Source organism: Haemaphysalis longicornis, unplaced genomic scaffold (genome assembly GCF_048455015.1).
Source record: "Haemaphysalis longicornis isolate Haplotype H1 unplaced genomic scaffold, Haemaphysalis longicornis Haplotype H1 scaffold_2, whole genome shotgun sequence".
NCBI classification, from domain to species: Eukaryota; Metazoa; Arthropoda; class Arachnida; order Ixodida; family Ixodidae; genus Haemaphysalis; species Haemaphysalis longicornis.
Window position 1 is genome coordinate 151092533 of NW_027526295.1, and position 18364 is coordinate 151110896.

The window sequence follows — 18364 nt, forward strand, 5'->3', positions numbered from 1 at the left end:
TGAAAATGCGCAATATCGGGTATTTTGGGAATGGCGTAACGAAAGCAAACAAAAAGAAAAAAATCTCAGAAAAACGTGGCACATGTCCATGCAAATATTATGGCGATTGAAAAAGAAGTGATTTTTTAATGACTCTTTTGACAGATTTAACTTTGCTTGAAACCCTCGATATAAAAAAAGCAGCTAAAAAAAGAACACACACTTTTGGAGAAAAATACTTTGGGTAGCATTGCGGTCCATGTAGGGATGAGCCACAATATTTACTGAAGAAATCCGGGATGGTCGACTTTACGGCTGGGACGTTTGGCATAAAATGACCCTGCCACTACCGCCCCACGCTCAGAGGAGATGGCCCGGCTTCGCTCTCATCCATGACCAAGATGGGATGCATGCTGCGAGCCACGTGGTCAGGCGGCGACGGTGGTGCGGAGAAAGCATGCGCCAAGCCGGAAGCGGCGGCGACGACGGTGGCTATAAGCGAACGCGGCCGTCGGCGGAGCTCGGCACGGCGAGACACGTTATGCATTGCCAGGAAAAAGGCGCAGCTGCGGTCAAATGAAGGACAAATTCCAGACGAATGTGAAAAGTCTAGACGAGATTAGTAAAGCTTTGCTTCTAAATATCAAGGTTACAGCTGGAGGCTGGCGGTTAGTTTCGGTAAGAAGCGAGGTGTAAACTCCATGTAGACGCTTTATTACTCTGGCCGATGGAATACAGAGAAAGATTTCAAGTTGCTTTAAAAGCCTTAATTCTAGCAGGTTTTATGGTCTTGGTGGGATGACCTAAATAGAAGTCCCTGTATTTTCTGCCCCTTGGAAACTAAAGTTGGGCTGCAATGTATACGATTTGAGATCACGAAAAAAGTGGTCCGGCGGGATGACATGTTGCCCGACTGCTATTGAGGGTTTATCAAGAGTAAATTTGCCCCACACCCATTAGTGCCTGATCCCAAAGGCTGACTATGTTTTCTGATTTATTGCTTAAGACAGAATGAGCACGCGAGCACATACATAATATTTGAGGAAGTGTACGGGAAACTTGGGTAAAGTTGTAGACGGATTTGCTGGCTTTGTTATCAATGCACTCGGTCTGCGGACGCCTGCAAGCCTTGCATCTAGGACGGAGACAGGGGTTTGCAGGCACCGGTAACTGCCCCGAGGGCCAGCCAGTAACCCCGAGGGCCACCCAGCCAGCCGGTAGCTGCCCCGAGCCAGCGACACCCAGCGCCGCCTTCGGCAGATACGGGCAACACTGGGTCGGTCGCCGTGCGCCAGCACGTTCGTTTCTGGGGCGCGCTCCTTTCTCACCGCCCCCGGTGAATCATATTAGTTGCCCATTTTATGTTTAAAATAAATTGCGTTCTCTTACATTAATTTTGCCCCTTAGTGCAGGAGAACGAAGACGGATTTTCTCGGTTGAACTCGCGCATGGGACGGAAGGTCGAAACAAATTGGTGTGACGCCCAGAGGGGCAACGCATGAGCGGGATATAGCTCACGCGTCTTCTGACCGGCCCGCACAACTTTCCCATGATCTGCGTTTTTTGGTTCAAAATAAGCAGTACTTTATTGTTTTCGAGTCCCCTAAAGAGGATCTTTCGTTTGCAAATAGTAGATCAGTTGTGGCGCGATGTTTCCGCGCGTTAGCCGATCCATGTGGGTACACTTGTCGATACGTTGTTGACTGCACAGCTATTGACTGAGCAACATGGGCATTATATTTGGTTTGAATGTGGTACTTGGCATATGCAACAGTATGAAATTCACGCTTGTTTCTCTGTATGATAAGCGGTGACGTTAATGAACGGAACGCGTCATCGAATACGACTTCGAGAGAGCTTGAAATCCAGTGCCAGTTTTGAATTCATGACTTCGATTACAACCATCTACATATTACAAGAGTATCTATCAGTCACAGCTTGTCATCATCTTTTCCCGTCTCTCTGTCCGCTGCCAAACCGGAGCACTGCACGAACGATATCACCGTCTCCAGCTTTACGGATAGAGAAAAATGCATAGCTTTGTGTCTGTGTTGGTCCCTCCCCCAATAAACTTTACGGGTTTCTTGGTGCAACCCAGGACGCCAGCTGTAAAAAAAAACACGCCGCGAAAAAAAGGAACTCTTCGCCAGAAGGCTATCAATGAACTTCCATTTGTATGACGAGGTCGGAAAGGGGGGAGTGTGTGTGTGTGGGGGGGGGGGGGGGGTGAGGAGGATACCTAGGCATATTGGGATTAGTCAAGAATATTCATTTTTGGCGATATTTTCCGCTCTACACTTAACGGCTCTGGCGTGAGAAACTTTATTACAAAGTAATGGTACAGGTTTTATTACTTTCAATTTGCAGCAAAAGCATTTATCTGAACAAAAAGAAAAAAACAATTGGAACGCGAATATTTGTTCCTGCCGATGTTATCTGTATTTTTCTTACCCGTAGTCTTTCATAGTTCGTTTTGCCCGAAAAGCCAATGATATGTTATGATATTAAATAACTGAAGAAGCACTTAGGAACATCAACGCCTAAAGAGTGCGCCACATGTTGTCTGTATTAAATACGGTGGTAGCCACGTGAAATAATCGATGTACCATACAGTGAAACGGCTTGGTGATAAACTACGTTGTGATAACAGCGTTTGAGCGTCCTTACTGTGAATAAATATAATGCGCAGTGCGCACTTATGCGTATTTAACGTCTGCTAAGTGCTAACCAAGGTGAGAACCGGCTGCTCGTATTTCACAGCAGCATGTAATCCGCTCACTTACTCTGTTTTTAAAATGCAGTAAATAATGCAGTAACTATGGCTTCGTACCCGAAACAAAAAGAGAGATTGATTGATTGTGGGGTTTAACGCGCCGACGCAACGCAGGCGATGAGGCGCGCCGTAGTGGAGGGCTCCGGATTAATTTTGGCCACCTGGGGATCTTTAACGTGCGCCGAAATCTCGCCCACACGGGCATTTTTGCTTTTCGCCTACATCAGAAAAGCGGCTGCCGAGGCCGGAAATCGAACCAACGACATCGTGCCCAGCAGCACAACGCCTTAGCCACTGAGCCACCGTGGCGGGTAAAAAAAGAGAGAGAGAGAGAGAGATAAGAATCTGCGGGGAAATGCAAAGCCTTCAAAGCAACCTTCGCAATGTGCCGGCCTATGGCTCGGCAGGAAGGCGATATTACTCCGTCAGCGCCGTCTTATTTGGAGGCTTCTACCTTCTACAACATTTCTTTCTGCCATCGTTGCATTATTTTGCAGGTATTCGCGCTAATAAAGTTATGCTAGACACCTTTGCGAAGCACGCGTGCGACGGTGATGAAGGCGGTCGGCGCGGCATCACCGACCCAAAGCTGTGCGCGTATACACAGTCATCCACACCTCTTTACTGACCCTACCTATCCAGCCTGCGGGGCACTCGACACTCACTAGCATTGCCTCTGCGAATGCCCGGCAGACCCCGTACCCCCCAGTTCCCTCCCCTCACCTCTGGGAGCAGATGTTGCGTGATCCGGGGGAGTCAGGCCAAGTCCCGACCACGTCTCGGGCCCTTTCGGTCGCGGCAGCCCTGTGGGCCTCCTCCACCCCCAACACCTGATCCCGATGGACGGAAAAAACGTATTCCTTCCTTCTGCCCGGTTGGCGCTGCGGTCGCCCGGCAAATAGCGGAGCGGGCGCGCACCGATGCCCCCTACTGGCCAACTCGAGTGTCCGGTGCCTATTACTGGTTGCTAAGAGGAGCAATTAGGCATGTACTAAAATATCTTATAGCTTATTTGTTCTGTGGGGACGTCATTTTAAGCACGTCATTACAGGCAAAATGTGACAGTATTTCCGCATGGTAGTTTTTATGTTAAGGAGAGTTTGAGAATATAGGGCAGGCATGGGCGTCGACAGGATTTTGCCATGAGGGTGGAAAACCCATTGCATTGAGGGTAACGAGGGAGAGGGAGAGGGGGCCGGACAGTTGTTCTGGGGTGCAAGTTCCCCTTTTGCACCCCCCTGCCGATGCCCATGAGGGCAGGCGACCTGCCGCTTTCGTTTAGACGCTGTTGGCTGAGCACTACGTCCCTTTCGAGCTTGGATGCACGTTCGTAGGCCTGACCAATTAGGCGTGCTTTTTAAAGTCTTTTACATACCCTTTGTCCCCACTGCATACTCTTCCCAGTCTGGTAGCTTGTCCTAGAAACATCCCTCGTTTTAAAAATGTCGCGGGTAGTGGCTCAGTGTAGTGTAGGTACTGCTACATGTCCGTCAGTTTTCCATTAGGTGTGGTTTTAAGTTTACTACTGTCTAGAACAACGAGAGTGTTCAAGAAGATGACTTGTTTGTTCGAATACTGGCATGAAAATTTGATCGTCGGATAAATTCCGATGCGATACAAAAGTTTCTAGAGTTCAGCGCCCTTGCTCCCAATAGTACTGAAGGAAAACCTAGGATTTGCGTTTGAAGGAGTAAGAGAGTTGCTGTAAGTTGTCCCACGTAAATGTTGGCGTAGGTCGGCGCGAAAGTAGTGCCCACGCTGATTCCGAATATTTGCAAGTAGTAATTATGTGAACCATGCGCGCCGCTGAACCACAAATTAATTCGTGCCGACTACCCAACTTACCATTCTATCGGATATTCTTTTTCCACTCTAGTGGGCACTTCCGGGCGTGGTTTGTTGGACCGTCAGCAAGCCACATATTTGCACGGCCTTCCCTTACAGGAAAAAAAAAAGAAACTGGGCTCGTCCGGGATTTGAACCCGGGACCTCTCGCACCCGAAGCGAGAATCATACCCCTAGACCAACGAGCCGCGATGCCAAGGCCAGCACTATAGTGTGAAGATCAACCGTGGTGTTCGCCGATAGTGGTCAGAGTGGACATAGCAATGTAAACGAAATCAAAAATGAAACAAAGCCGGGGTGAGGTATCGCATTTTGTAATGTTGGTTAGCTAAGATTTGTGTATTTCAAAAAGCCCACAACAGCAAACATTCACGCATGCACTTATTCTGCATTTACATGTTATTGCTACCTCAGAGTTTATTTCAGGAAAACGCCTAGGCAAGCTCCACCAATCCCGTTTCACCCTGCGCTCGCAATTTGGGATGTCACAAATTGCATTGCGGGATAGTGTGTGGGACGTCGACACCTGTTTTCGCTCTTTTAGAACTGCTGCCGCTATACGAACAGTAGTCTATAGTATCGGTAGTCTATAGACTACCGATATAGACTTCTTCGTGCCTCTTAGTGTCTCATTCAATAGCAGACGCGATCGCTGCGGGCGCGGGAGGATGTTCAATCCGCTGCCGGGTATGCGCCAAAGTCATCATCACCGTTTGAAGATCTCCCGTGCCAATAAAGCGATATTCCGTTCCAAGCAGGCGGGTAAAACTGGCTCTAAAAACTGTCTAAACACGGTGCCGCTATAGGCACCGGTCACTGCTCAGAGGGCGCGACGAATAAAGTACACCCAGCGCCGCCCCACGGAAGCTTGAGCTAACTTCGGGTCGGTGAGAGCCAGACGGCCGGCGCGCGTTCATAGATTCGGCACCTCCCGGTTGTTTGTGCGATTCTGCGATTGTTTTAAGTAATGCACTTTATAAGCGCCCCAAACCATCCACCGCCGGCGGCGGCGGCGTCCGCAGTGCTCCTCTATATTTAAAAAAGAAACAGCATCCGGCGCCAGGTTTCGATCCGAGGACATTGCGGCCGCAGCGCGACGCTCTACCGACCAAGCCACGGACGCGACGCTGATATCACTGTTAGTGACGCGCCTTATATCTTTAACGCATTCAAACTACGTCGTCAGCGGCGTGCGTTGGCGACTCAGCGGCGTTATAGCGGCTTGATAACTGCGTGGTGTACACGTGATACTACAAACCCGATGGAAGAGATGGAAGAGAAGGCGGCGAGGCGGTGGGCTGCGGGGGCCGAGCGCAAGCGCCGCAAGCGGGCCGACAACCGTGCATTCGCACTTTCACATTCTCCCCCTCGGGGAAATGCGGGGGAATTTTTTGAAAGGTGTCTCGTGCTCGAAAACTGTTCTGGCAAATAGTTTCTTCATGTCTCAAGTGCTTCTGTGCGATTTCCGGACAATTACGGGGCTGAGCTACTACTGTCGGCTTCGCGTGCGCGAGAAGTTAGAGATTGTACGTTCCCGCGCGCGTTTGCGCCGTGAAAGAAATCGATGGGACAGACATCGTTGCGAAGTCCCATTCTCAGCAAGGGAAGCTTATTTACAGCGCCAATTCAGGTCAGTTTTTTTTTTCTTGTTTTACAGTCTAATAAAGTGACCCCAGTGTATACCACGGCGCTCAACGAAAGAAGCGTGTTTGTGTTGTTTCCTCTGCTTGCGCAACCACACTGCAGTTACTTTTCCGGTTGCTCTTCTTCATCTCCGTTGGTGTGGTCACTAATTAACAACGGATTCTAAACGTTATTACCTGATGACAAAATAAACGCAGTTGGAAATCTGTTGGAAACACAGTTGGAAATCTGCTGCGGAGCTGCGGTTGTCTTACGAAGATTCCGTTTAGTTTCGGCTTCTATCTTTTGCGTAATGTTAGAGTCGTCTAAGCGGCTAATTGTGATACAGTTTGTTCAGGCCGTTCAGAATTCTCCAACAAAGTATTTCCTCCTCCTCCCTATCCTCTGCTTAAACAATAGCAACCTCAACTTTCAGAGTACGTACGCAAAACGCATTAAAGAAGCCAGAGCGAATGAATGCAACCTTGCCTTTGATAGCTCGCCACGCTTTCGCTAGGAATGCGTGGTGGAACTCTGTACACTTCGGAAAGCAAAGTAGGGCAGTAAGCGGGATGCGTACTGACCGTCTTGACATTCCTTTTGGCATCACCCGCGAAGTGCTGTGACCATATTCTTGTGCCGCCTTTTGGCATCCATTTGGTGCCGTGAATGTCGCTAAAAAAAGGTTACTGCTGATAAAACAATGGTGTCGGAAGCCGTAATACCTTGTGTTATGCAAATACGACGACGGCATGCGATTCATCGCAGCGCGCGATGTGTACGGAACACTCAATGCAAACATTTTAGTTTTACGGCGCTTTGTGTCTGCGCTGCGCATAAACAGTCACCGTACTCATAATACTCCTTCCACTGACAAAAAATGTCATGGCTTTCTTACTGCTAAAATCCATTTCTTGCGACGCTTATTCTCCACGGCTGCCCTAGAACCTGTACAGAACGATGGCAGGCTGCCTTTCGCGATTGTGGCAGTACTTCACGAAGCAGTAGCGGCGTGGCCACTAATTCTTTCCTGCAGCATTTTGATCCTTTCGGACCCTGCAACTTGCAATTATAACTGTTTCTTAAAAAACTTCCGCCAACAACGTCGAGCCGCACGCAGCGCGCGTGTTTTTACATACGCTGAACGGCCGGTCGCGACATCCACCGACCCAGAGTTGCTAAGCGGCGGCGAGAGATGGCGTTGCAGTCGCGCGCAAACTTCACTGTCCGGTGCCTATAATGTCGCGCTGTTGTTGCGAGATCGTCAGTTTAAAACACGGCTAACAATTAAGCACACATCAAATTGAGGGCCTTAAACAAAATGTAGGCAACTTTTATGTTGATAACGGAGTATAGTTACTACTAGTGTCACTAGATAGGGTTTCAGAGTGTCGGCACTCGACTCACAATAAAGTTTTTCCTCCTCCTCCTCCTCCTCCTTCTCTTATTGTTCCATGCCGCCGCCGTGATCATGGGTCAGTTCGCATCACGTGACATTTGTTTACACTGCGACGGTTCATGGCACCGCCATTTGTTGCTCATGCGTTTTCTGTCGGTCAACTGGGGTAGTTAGTCTCATGTTGACCTCCCTTCTCTGTGGCTGCGCGCACCTGTCGTCGTTCCGAACGTGAATCAAAGATAACGCGCTTCGCAGCATTTCAGCTGCAGAAGTGTGCCTGGAGATGCTGTGTTGCTGCGTCTTCGGCAGTGTTGTTTACAAATGACCTTGTCAATGTGAGCGGTGAGGCCGCACAAGCGGAAATCTGACGACACTGATAAACACCAAAATGGCCGCCGTTGCTCACTTGTGTGCATAGAGTTTCTTACAATATACACCAGAGAGGAATCTGGCGCTAGCGTCTATGCGGCTCACATCAAGGCCGTCTGTGTCGTTATGGGCCGCCATTATACAGGGTGTTGCAACGATAACTGGAACACTTTAAAAATGTTTCCTGAGCGATCCGCCGCTCTGTTCACGCTCAAACTTCACACAAAGGTCGCATTTTGTGGTCTATTTTGTTTGACACCGGGAACAACAACGGTACTTACCTGTTTATTCTGAAACTAAATAAAAACGATTTTCGCCTATGGGAAAATGGCGGCGATTTGGACGTGCGAGCCCGAAAACCGGGTTTTCTGATCGTCTGTTAGCTCATTTCTAGGTGCATTTTCTGATCGTCTGCTGCACCATTTGGCTCCGTACGTGAATCCCAAACGTGCGTTTCACTCTGCAGGTGGTTCCGTCGTTCCAACATCAACTTGCGCTGGCTCGCACGTTCAAATCAGCGGCCATTTTCCCATAGGCGAAAATCGTTTTCATTTATTTTCAGAATAAACAGGTAAGTACCGTTGTTGTTCCCGGTGTCAAACAAAATAGACCACAAAATGCGACCTTTGTGTGAAGTTTGAGCGCGAACAGAGCGGCGGATCGCTCAGGAAAAATTTTTAAAGTGTTCCAGTTATCGTTGCAACACCCTGTACATCGCGCTCGCCTTAGTTTCATCATTGGCTTGGATTGAAACGTTTTAGTGACCGCAAATTTCAGCAAAGTGTCACAAAAACGCGAAGAATAGTGTGCAATTATGTAAGTGCAAAATAAAAACAGGCTGTTTTAAAACTAAGGAAAATGGAAGTAACGCGTATTTTTGCCGGAACGGTTGTGCCTGCTATTCCGTAGGCCAAGGTTGTAGTTACGAACAAAGTTAATATTTGGGGGGAAACTCATTAGGGACTCTGATTTTATTAATATTACCATTATTGCAAATAATAAGTTGCTTGAAGAGTTTGGGAAGGTTTATGAGCGTGCCTATTAAAACGTTGCCTTCGTGGTGAACCGGTCCCCCAACCGCCAACTAGTTTAGCAAGAAAAAAAAAACGCCCGCATCTTCCCACGGGGGGAACTCGAGTAAATGCGTCGCAGAGTGGTGGGGGTATCGCGTGAATGTTGCGTAAATGGGTATGGTTTGGGAATGCTTAATTGTTATTTCGTCTTTATTATTCTTATTTATTGAATGAAGGAGAAGCGAAGGCAAGGAGTGTAAAGTTAAAGTCTGTCTTTATTGCTTGGTGCCGTCAAGCAAAGCGTCAAGTCAAGCGAAAGCCAAGCAAAGACGCCCTTGACTGAATTCTGAACGCGCGCTCCGCCGCTTATATACACACCGCCCGCGTTCGAGGGAGAGGAGTACGGGGGAGAGACGCGCATGCGCACACTTCCGTACACAAGCGCGCGAACTTTCCACGCACCCACCACGCCGTTATCACGTGTACACGCCCTGCCGCCGTTACTGTTGAGCGCGACGCAGTGCACGGGTAGCTACGACGCATGCGCGCACAGACGCGCTCCCCCCGCCCCGCCGCAGCTGTTGTTGAGAGCGACGGAGCACACGGGGTACACGCGCTCCTTCCGCACCGCCGCACCTGTTGTTGAGAGCGAGGAGGGTACGGGGGAGAGACGCGCACCGGCGCCTCGACGCGACGCGCCTGCGCAGTGAGCGTGTGGACGGCGCCGACAACATCGACGAGTGACATCGCGAGCCTAAGAAATGCTCCGCATTTAAAAGAAAACGTGGCGTTAAACAGTCGTGCACGATGACAAGATAGGACGCATACAAGCACCGGTATCTGTCGGAACCCCGTGGTCGTATCTTGTCTTCGTCGAAGTAGGTCTTGTTTCTTCTTTTCGTCGGCTACTAATTTCGCGGCGTCATATTACCCGCTCAGTCATGCGTCCTTCGATTGCGGCATGAGCAACGTCAGGTGCGATCACGCACTGCCTGCTGTTTCACCGAACACGGCTACCACAGAACAAGGAAAATTTCGGCTTCCTTGTAGTTCGTAACCGCAAATCCCAAAAACCGTTAAAGAATCCAATTGTCATGCCAAGCACAAGCCAAAAAGGAGGGTCTTCCCATGAACCCCCACGACGACATGGCTTACAAGGCGCAGTTTCCTCTCTAGTATACTTACTAAGAAACTCTATGCTTGCGTGCCTTAGTGAGTGTACTGTTTAGCTTATTTAGTGACACTAGTTACGTATTCTATTCTTTGTATAAGTTTTATTACTGGCAGTAAAGTTTAATGTATCAAGCAAAAAGAGGTTGAGGCTGAGGCGCCAAATTCAGTTCCGGATTTTGTTAGGAGCGTGAGACATACGGGAGTAATTTGAGTTGCTTCACTCTACCGCATCTTGGTCTCGCTTACTGGTTCGGTTCGTTGCTTGGCGGAAAGAAGCTTATCTACCGCCGTGCTTTAGCTCGCAAACCGCCGACTTGTCGGCAATACGAATACAAGCCGCCGCCGCCTGTCTTAAATTCCATTCACTGCGCACCCGGAGTGGCTGCTGCCGATCCCCGCCAGCAAGTCACGTCATGCTATGTGAACCATCTTGTTTTGGAGCTCGGCTACCTTTGAGCATACACGATGCTTAAATTAAAAACTAAACAGAGTCCGGAACATTGTGCAACGGCTAGCGCACAATAAACATGGAAATTGTTTACGTATGTGAAGTCATATTAGGCAGTTTTAGCGTATCGTTACCGTGTTTGCGTTACCGTTTACCGTGTTTGCGGGAGTAGACTGCGCAGCGCCAGAGTTACCGCGAACGGTAACTTACCGGCACAGGCTTCACCGTCAACAGCGCTTCCGGTAACACGGTAAACGGTAACGCAAACACGGTAACGGTATGCTAAAACGGCCTATTTTCACTGAGCAATGAGCGGGAGCTGTATAAAGCGTCAACTAATAATATAAAAAATAATGATTTTATTTCTACAATACGATTGAAGGTGTGCAAGGCGAACCCGAAGGGTCATACCGTACGCAGGTGCGTAAATGGGCAGTGTGCATGATATCTCTAGTGATGGACGCTCCTAAAACACGCATTCTGATGTTTAAAGGAGCCATGAAGAGAAAATACAACTTGGTTTATTTTGAAAGAACTAGGATTCAGTATCTCCCTCAGCTCCATTACAGCCACAAAAGATGTTTTTTAACGAAAAAAAAAGCAAGAAGTATTTAAAAACTTTCAAATTTTGCGCCGCAGTGACGTGTAGAGCAAGAATGACGTCATACGGGCCAACAATAAGACATAATTTTCAGTGCGTTAACCGCACGTTAGCATTCAAGTGATGCGGTCAAATGGAACTAGAGGCCCCATTACAGACGTCCAGTCATGTGTCGTCGCGACAGGTCAGTTAGGCGGCCGCCAATCGCACAAACAAGGTTCCGTGACGTCATAGAAAAGTTGCGGGAAATTGGCTAGAGGGTCGCGACTGCTTCACACGTTTTAAGTGTGAATACACTTTATAAGCGACCCCAAACCATCCACCGCCGGCGGCGGCGTCGGCGTCCGCAGTGCTCCTCTATAAAGAAACAGCATCCGGCGCCAGGTTTCGATCCGCGGACTTTGCGGCCGCAGCGCGACGCTCTACCGATCAAGCCACGGACGCGACGGTGATATCAGTGTTGACGCGCCTTATATCTTTAACGCATTCAAACTACGTCGTCAGCGGCGTGCGTTGGCGACTCAGCGGCGTTATAGCGGCTTGATAACTGCGTGGTGTACACGTGATACTACAAACCCGATGGAAGAGATGGAAGAGAAGGCGGCGAGGCGGTGGGCTGCGGGGGCCGAGCGCAAGCGCCGCAAGCGGGCCGACAACCGTGCATTCGTACTTTCACATTCTCCCCCTCGGGGAAATGCGGGGGAATTTTTTTCTATAATTTACCATATTTTTCGAAGATTGTGATGATATTAGTATCATAGCCGTCTTTTTAATAAACCCAACTTACCCGCCGCGGTGGCTCAGTGGCTAAGGCATTGCGCTGCTGAGCACGAGGTCGCGGGTTCGATTCCCGGCCGCGGCGGCCACTTTTCTGATGGAGGCGAAAAGCAAAAACGCCCGTTTGTACGAGATTTCGGCGCACGATAAAGATCCCCAGGTGGTCAAAATTAGTCCGGAGCCCTCCACTACGGCGCGCCTCATCGCCTGCGTTGCGTCGGCGAAAAACCCCACAATCAATCAATCAATAAACCCAACTTGTATTTTGTCTTCATGGCTCCTTTAAAGTGCAGAGCACTTTAGGGCTTCACCTTGTCATCCTACCTCACTGTAACGCTCGATGTCAAGCGACTGCCGGAATCAGGCGACGCAGTGAGATAACGGGCCCAAGTAGGGCCCGGCGCACCGTCGTAGGGCGTACCGCAGATCCTTCACAAACCCAGCGGTTTACACACTCATAACCGTTCAAAACTCGTGATCCGCTGATGCTTGTCATACATCTCCCCGATGATTAGTGCGAAGAAAACTGCAGGTACATTTGAGGCAAAATATACGTCATTAACCGGCAGCGCCCGCGTTCATTTAGTTAGAAAAACCCGTTAGGTTGGTTTTTACGATAGTAAGCGAAAAAAAAAAGCGACAGTGCAATGCGGCACGTGCGGGAGGAAAAGCAAGCACAAAAAGAATAGAACTCCTGCTGGCGCAGTTTCGGGCAGGGGGCACGCTAGCACTGTGAAGGCGGGAAATTTGAATTGCATTGGATGGTAGTAGTGGGCGGATAACGGCGCTACAGCCCATTATGGCGAATCACTGCTCTGCACTTCTGACAGCTTTCACGTAGAGTGGAACGGCTTTAAGTTTGAAGATATAGTACACCCATATGTGAACACAAATCCCTTTGACACATCCCAAAACGCTATGGATCAGGAAAGTTATGTTAAAGACGATAGTCTTTCTTGGGCAACTTAGACGCAAACATTTTGGTCTGTCTGTCTGTCTGTCTGTCTGTCTCTCTGTGACTCGATTCATCCACCCAGCCAAAGCAAACCAAAAGCTGTGCAATAGTCTTATATGCCCACCGCCAAATCTAAACGTTGAAGTCCGGTGTCAATGTTCATACTTGTCAACATTGTTGAACAAGAACGAAACATTACTCAAATATAAGGCAGCAAATCAATAAATATACGATATTTGCAGTGTTCCTTTATTAAAAATTCATAGATGCCTGGATATGCGATAGCAAATGAAATACTGCATCAACGGCAGAAAACCGTCGCCTTCTGTTGCCCGCATTACCTCCTGGCGGCATTTAAAGGGGTACTGACACAAAATTTTTAAGGCGAGATAATTTGGAGATAGATCGGTGTGAACTCACACACATCATCTGCAAAATATCAGCGGTAAATACAGCCTAGAACATATTTAAAATCAATTTTAAAGTGTGCGAAAGGTCATTGACCAGCCAGGGGAAAACCTCGCGCAATCGACATTCCCTGGATATTTTGTAAACAAACAACATCCGAACACGTCACGAATTTGTGTTGGCCGCTTCCGTACTGGCGGCGTTTTCCGCCGGCTCGCCGCTCCAATCTGCTCCTGCTCTAGAGCAACGAACGACCCAATCGTTGGCGGCGGAGGCGCCGCGATTTCGTCGGCTCATCTGGCAGCTGGCCACGATCTAGGTTCTACAGCGATTCCAGGCACTCTTTTTACTGCTTTTAGATGCGACGCATCTCATTCACTCGCCTTGTCCCTGCATCCATCCGGCGTTGTTGTCGGCGTTGTCGGCGTCCTCCCCTCCCCCATTCTCCTCGCTGCGCCAGCTGCGCTCTGCGCCGCTCACCCCCTCTCCTCTCCGATAGCAAACACTCTCTCGCGAGGGGCATTGGATTGGATTCGATTGGATTGGCTTGGCTTGGCTTGGCTTGGCTTGGATTGGATTGGATTGGAACTCTGCGATGCTTCGCATCACCTCAGGGTTCCCCTCGGGAAAATGGTGTAATTTTTTATTACACTGGACGCGAGAACGCGCCGGGGACACGAAAAGCGCACTGAGCGAGCCGAGCCGGACGTTCGCTACGCAGGCGGCGGCCACGGCCGCGAAGTGGCGCAGGCCCGCGCAGGTAGCTCGAGCGGTAGCTTGTTATCGCTGCTCGAAATGGGACCCAAGCCCCAAACATGGCAGCACATATGAGAAAGGAGTTAATGATGCGTTGGCGGGTTGCATTAAAACTCCCCCCACCTCCCCGAAGGGGATCGTGCGGAAATGCGAATGCATTGGGTGCACCGATGAGTGCGCTGCGGCAAGCAGTAACGGAGAGAGGCGTGCGCTCCACTGCATTTATATACATTTTCCGAGCGCAGCGAGCGGAGAGAGGGTACGCGGAGAGGAGAGAGAGACCCGCGCAACACGCCCGCCCCGCGCGCGAGCTCTCTCTCCCGCCGAGCTCCGCGATGCGAGCGCCCTCACACGCCCGAGCGCGCTCCTCCTCTCCACTCACTCTCCGCTACTCCGCCCGAGCTCCGCGATGCGAGCGCCCTCACACGCCCGAGCGCGCTCCTCCTCTCCCCTTGCCCTCCGCTACTCCCGCCCGAGCTACCACCTGCTCCGGTTGCTAGGCGCGCCACAGCTGTTGCTAGGGGCGAGGAGGAGTGCGGAGAGATAACACCTGCGGGCGCACGCCGACGGAGCACGACAACCCCCGACTAAGAAATGCATTCGCATTTACGACGACGACGACGACGACGAAGGCAGAACTACGAGGCGCGCGCTCACGTGCGCTCGCGCTGGAGGAATGCAGGCGCACGCCGACGGAGCACGACTACCCCCGACTAAGAAATGCATTCGCATTTAAAAATCGTCATCTGCACCACGTACGAGAGTGGCAATAGAATATCCGCCGCAGTGCTAAGCCGAACAAATGTGTAGGCGTTCTTGTAGGCGGACCGGCCGGCTGCTCCCAGCGCGCGTCTTCCCACCCACTGTCTCGATTGTCGCGCGTCGTTCTCTAGCCGCAGCAGCATTTGCCCTCGCAGCGCCTGCGTCACGTCCAGGGTCGCTTTTAAATTGAACGGTTCACGAGATCAGTACGTGGGGGCATTTGCAGAAACTGTTGGCGACGCGGAATCTACAGTGCTACGGCAGCTCTGCTGTGTGATATCCGTCCGACGGTCACGTGGTCAGCTTTGTTTACAAAAAATCTTGCGTTTCGCGGCCCCCGCTGCAACCGAAACTGCATGCGACTGGCCGCATTGAAAACGCCTTAAGTAAACAAGCGTCGCACGCTGAAGCGCGGTTTCCACATGTGATAAGTAGGTCCTTACCTACTTATCGCAACAAAAAAACCAAGAAGCAAAATTTTTGTGTCAGTGCCCCTTTAAGAAATCAAACGGCAATAGCAACGAAAGTTTCCACTTCGTGAGATCCACGTTCCGCTTGGAATGCTCGTGGAGTAGGGAAATGTGGTTCTGTAAACGTTCTAGTAAGGTGCCTCAATTCACGCGTGCCTCCGCCGTACGGCAGCGCTGGCATCGAGTTACCGGACTTGCAGGAGTAGAACACGGTCAATCTAAATTGACTTGAGCAAAGCTCTAGCGTGTTATATTGGGAGGAACGAGTCGTGAGAGGAACAGCATTAGAGGTGAGCTGAAAAGAGAAGGGAGGCATTTACTTGGCTTGGGCGCGAGTGGACTATCGTCTTTCGTCGACATTTGCAATTAAAGGAGCAGATACGCGGCCGTTTTTTGTTTCTGGTGTACGCATACTTCCACCCCGACATGGCCCACGTATATACCTTCATACAAAGAAAATTATTTTGCCCTTCACAACAGATCCCCTCCGCGCCTTAGCTCATAAACGGAAACGGTCGCTTAGAAGACGACGATGACGAAGACGCGAAGACGCGCTCTTCGGGTACGTTCTAAACAACCCGAGGTCACCATCATCATCAGCGTCTTGCGGGGTCATTCACCCCCCCCCCTCCCCTCACGAGTTGGCCAATAGCAAGGTGCCAGCGAGAAAAACCGAAGGAGAAGGATCCAGACAAGAAAGAACGCCGAGAGAGAGCAGAGAGTCGGAGGGTAAAGCGTGACCGGGATGCACGGCGGTCGGGCGACCGGACCCGTGCTGTGCCCCAAGAGGTCCTCCACAACCGCAGCCTCCAGAACTTCTCCTCCGCCAAGAGAGCGACGTCTCAAGACAGCTGCGTTCGCTACTTGACAACGGAATCTGGGAGCGCGCTTGACCACCACGGCCACGACACTTCCTCTGGACATTTCAACGCTACTTCGACCGGTGCCGGTAACCACTACACACTGTGTCCTATTCGATTCCTTCTTTCCCCGATTGTGGCATTTCCGCCTGTTTGAACTCGTTGCCGTTTTAAATACCGCGTGCTTACAGCCCCCGATTGCTTAGTTAGTCTCTGCTCATTGTGTATATTTTGTTAGGGTTTCGGGTTATATAAACTAGTCTCGTTCACCAAGTTTCTTCTATTTATTATTGTCCACGAACCTGACACAGGACCACAACCGCCTAAAGGTCTGAAATGCCTGCATATTGGTCGAAACGTCAGTCAGCTCATAGAAACCGCCCGGAAGCATCTAGAGGTACATATGAGCGTTCTCGGGTAGCGATGGTCCGATCGTGTATTTTGCGTAGTTTGACGCCGACACAGGATATATATCTCTCTCTTCACAAAGTGAATTTGAGCTGCCTCTGAATCAGTTAATGCCCCTTTATTAAATCACAGTGGTTATTTTGCTAACCCTGAGTGCGAATAATTACATTAACGTAGGACGCATGCCACGAACAGTCAGCACACTGCTTTCTCATTGTATTAAAGACCGTTATATCTCTCTCCCTCTCTCTCTCTCTCTTTGGGTGGATCACCCCTGAACACTTTTCTACCAAGCTGAAAGAGTACATCAAAGCAGCTCGTTGAACAACGTTGCACTCTCTCGGGCCCCTAAATTTAGGTGAAGTATGTCTTAGTATGAATTCTTCCTTAATATATCCTAACTCACTACAAGGACTCTAGATGCAAGGACTCTAGATGCTTGGAAACGCATCACGTGACTTGCGGGGCCAAGCTCCACCTACGGCAGCGTTCGCCCAATAGGGGAAAAAAAAAAACGGCCGCGTTCGCCACTGCCGGCTACGCTGCCGGCTTGGCGCATGTGCTCTGGCGCATGCGCTCGCCTGACCGCGTCACTCGCCGCGTGCATGCGAGCTTCGCCATGAATGAGAGCGATGCCGGGCCGTCTTTTCTGGCGTTGCGAAGGAGCGGCAGATTTTCAGGCGTCGTCGGCAAGCATCGTCTGACCACCCCGTGGATATCCCCCGGCGACCTTTTGGCTTTGGACGAATAGTATAATAATTACAGATAAATAAAAGGTTTACCAAGTGCAACCAAGATTTAGCCAGGCTAAGCCAACCTTTCGCTTTGTATATCCATGGTTAGCTGAGCTGAGCCGCAGCCATTTTTCTCAGATATCGGAGAAAATTAGTAAGTTCCGGCATGTGTTTTGGAATCCTGTAGTGGCTTAATTTAGTGCGTTCATGATGGAGAGAGAACTGTGGACCTCAGGGACGACGCAACAGCCATGGACGGTAAGACAGCCATCTTTCTCGGCGGGATCCCTGCTGCGGCTTTAAACCCAGAAAAAAACTGAAAAAACTTTATGCTAGAATTGAATGATGATGATGGTTGGATGTTAATAGCGCAAGGCCAACTGGGCAAAGAGCGCCAGAACAGTGGGTATGTATGAGGGATGAACACGTAAACACTAAAATCGCTCAACAAGAACAAAAGTAAAATCAGTCAAAGACAATGAGGATGGCTGGTGTAGAAGTCCAGGTAGTGATTATGCGTGAAATGAAATTAGGTCTAAAAATTTTTCTTGTGCTAAATATTTAAAAACATGCTTGACAGAAAACACGGGATTGCTCGAGAGTAAAAACGCTGAGTGTAGTTGGCTGTGTTGTGGGAAGTGTTTGCGTTATGTTGTGACAAGTGCCTTGCATTGGATGAGTATGTGTTTTAGGGATAGGCCCTCTCCACACCCGCCGCACATGGATCTTGGTGATCCGGTGAGCAGGTGGGTGTGTGCTACATGTGTGTGGCCTATCCGTAACCTTGCTGGTCACTTCGGTGTGTCTGTTGTGTGAGTCAGGTGTGCGTCGTCTCAAGTGTGGCTTTATTACACGCAGTTTGTTGTCTGTCTGTTCACTACAGTGCGTTTGCCATATTTTAAGCAGATGTTGTCTGATGAGTGGCTTGAGGCCAATGTAGGGTACTGTTATGTCTACGATGTTCCCGAGTGCTGCAGAAGCGGCCTTTTCAACGGCCAACACGTTTCCAGC

The 18364-nt window shown here is 49.9% G+C and overlaps 1 protein-coding gene and 1 non-coding gene across 2 annotated transcripts in view; both read right to left on the bottom strand.

The window, feature by feature from the left end:
* Atp6ap2 (ATPase H(+)-transporting accessory protein 2) overlaps positions 1-18364 on the bottom strand; it is a 571904-nt gene that overhangs the window by 339230 nt on the left and 214310 nt on the right. The gene's annotated exons all lie outside the window — the stretch shown is intronic.
* Trnap-cgg (transfer RNA proline (anticodon CGG)) lies at positions 4714-4785 on the bottom strand. Its single transcript has one exon. It is a non-coding gene; the product is annotated as a tRNA-Pro (tRNA).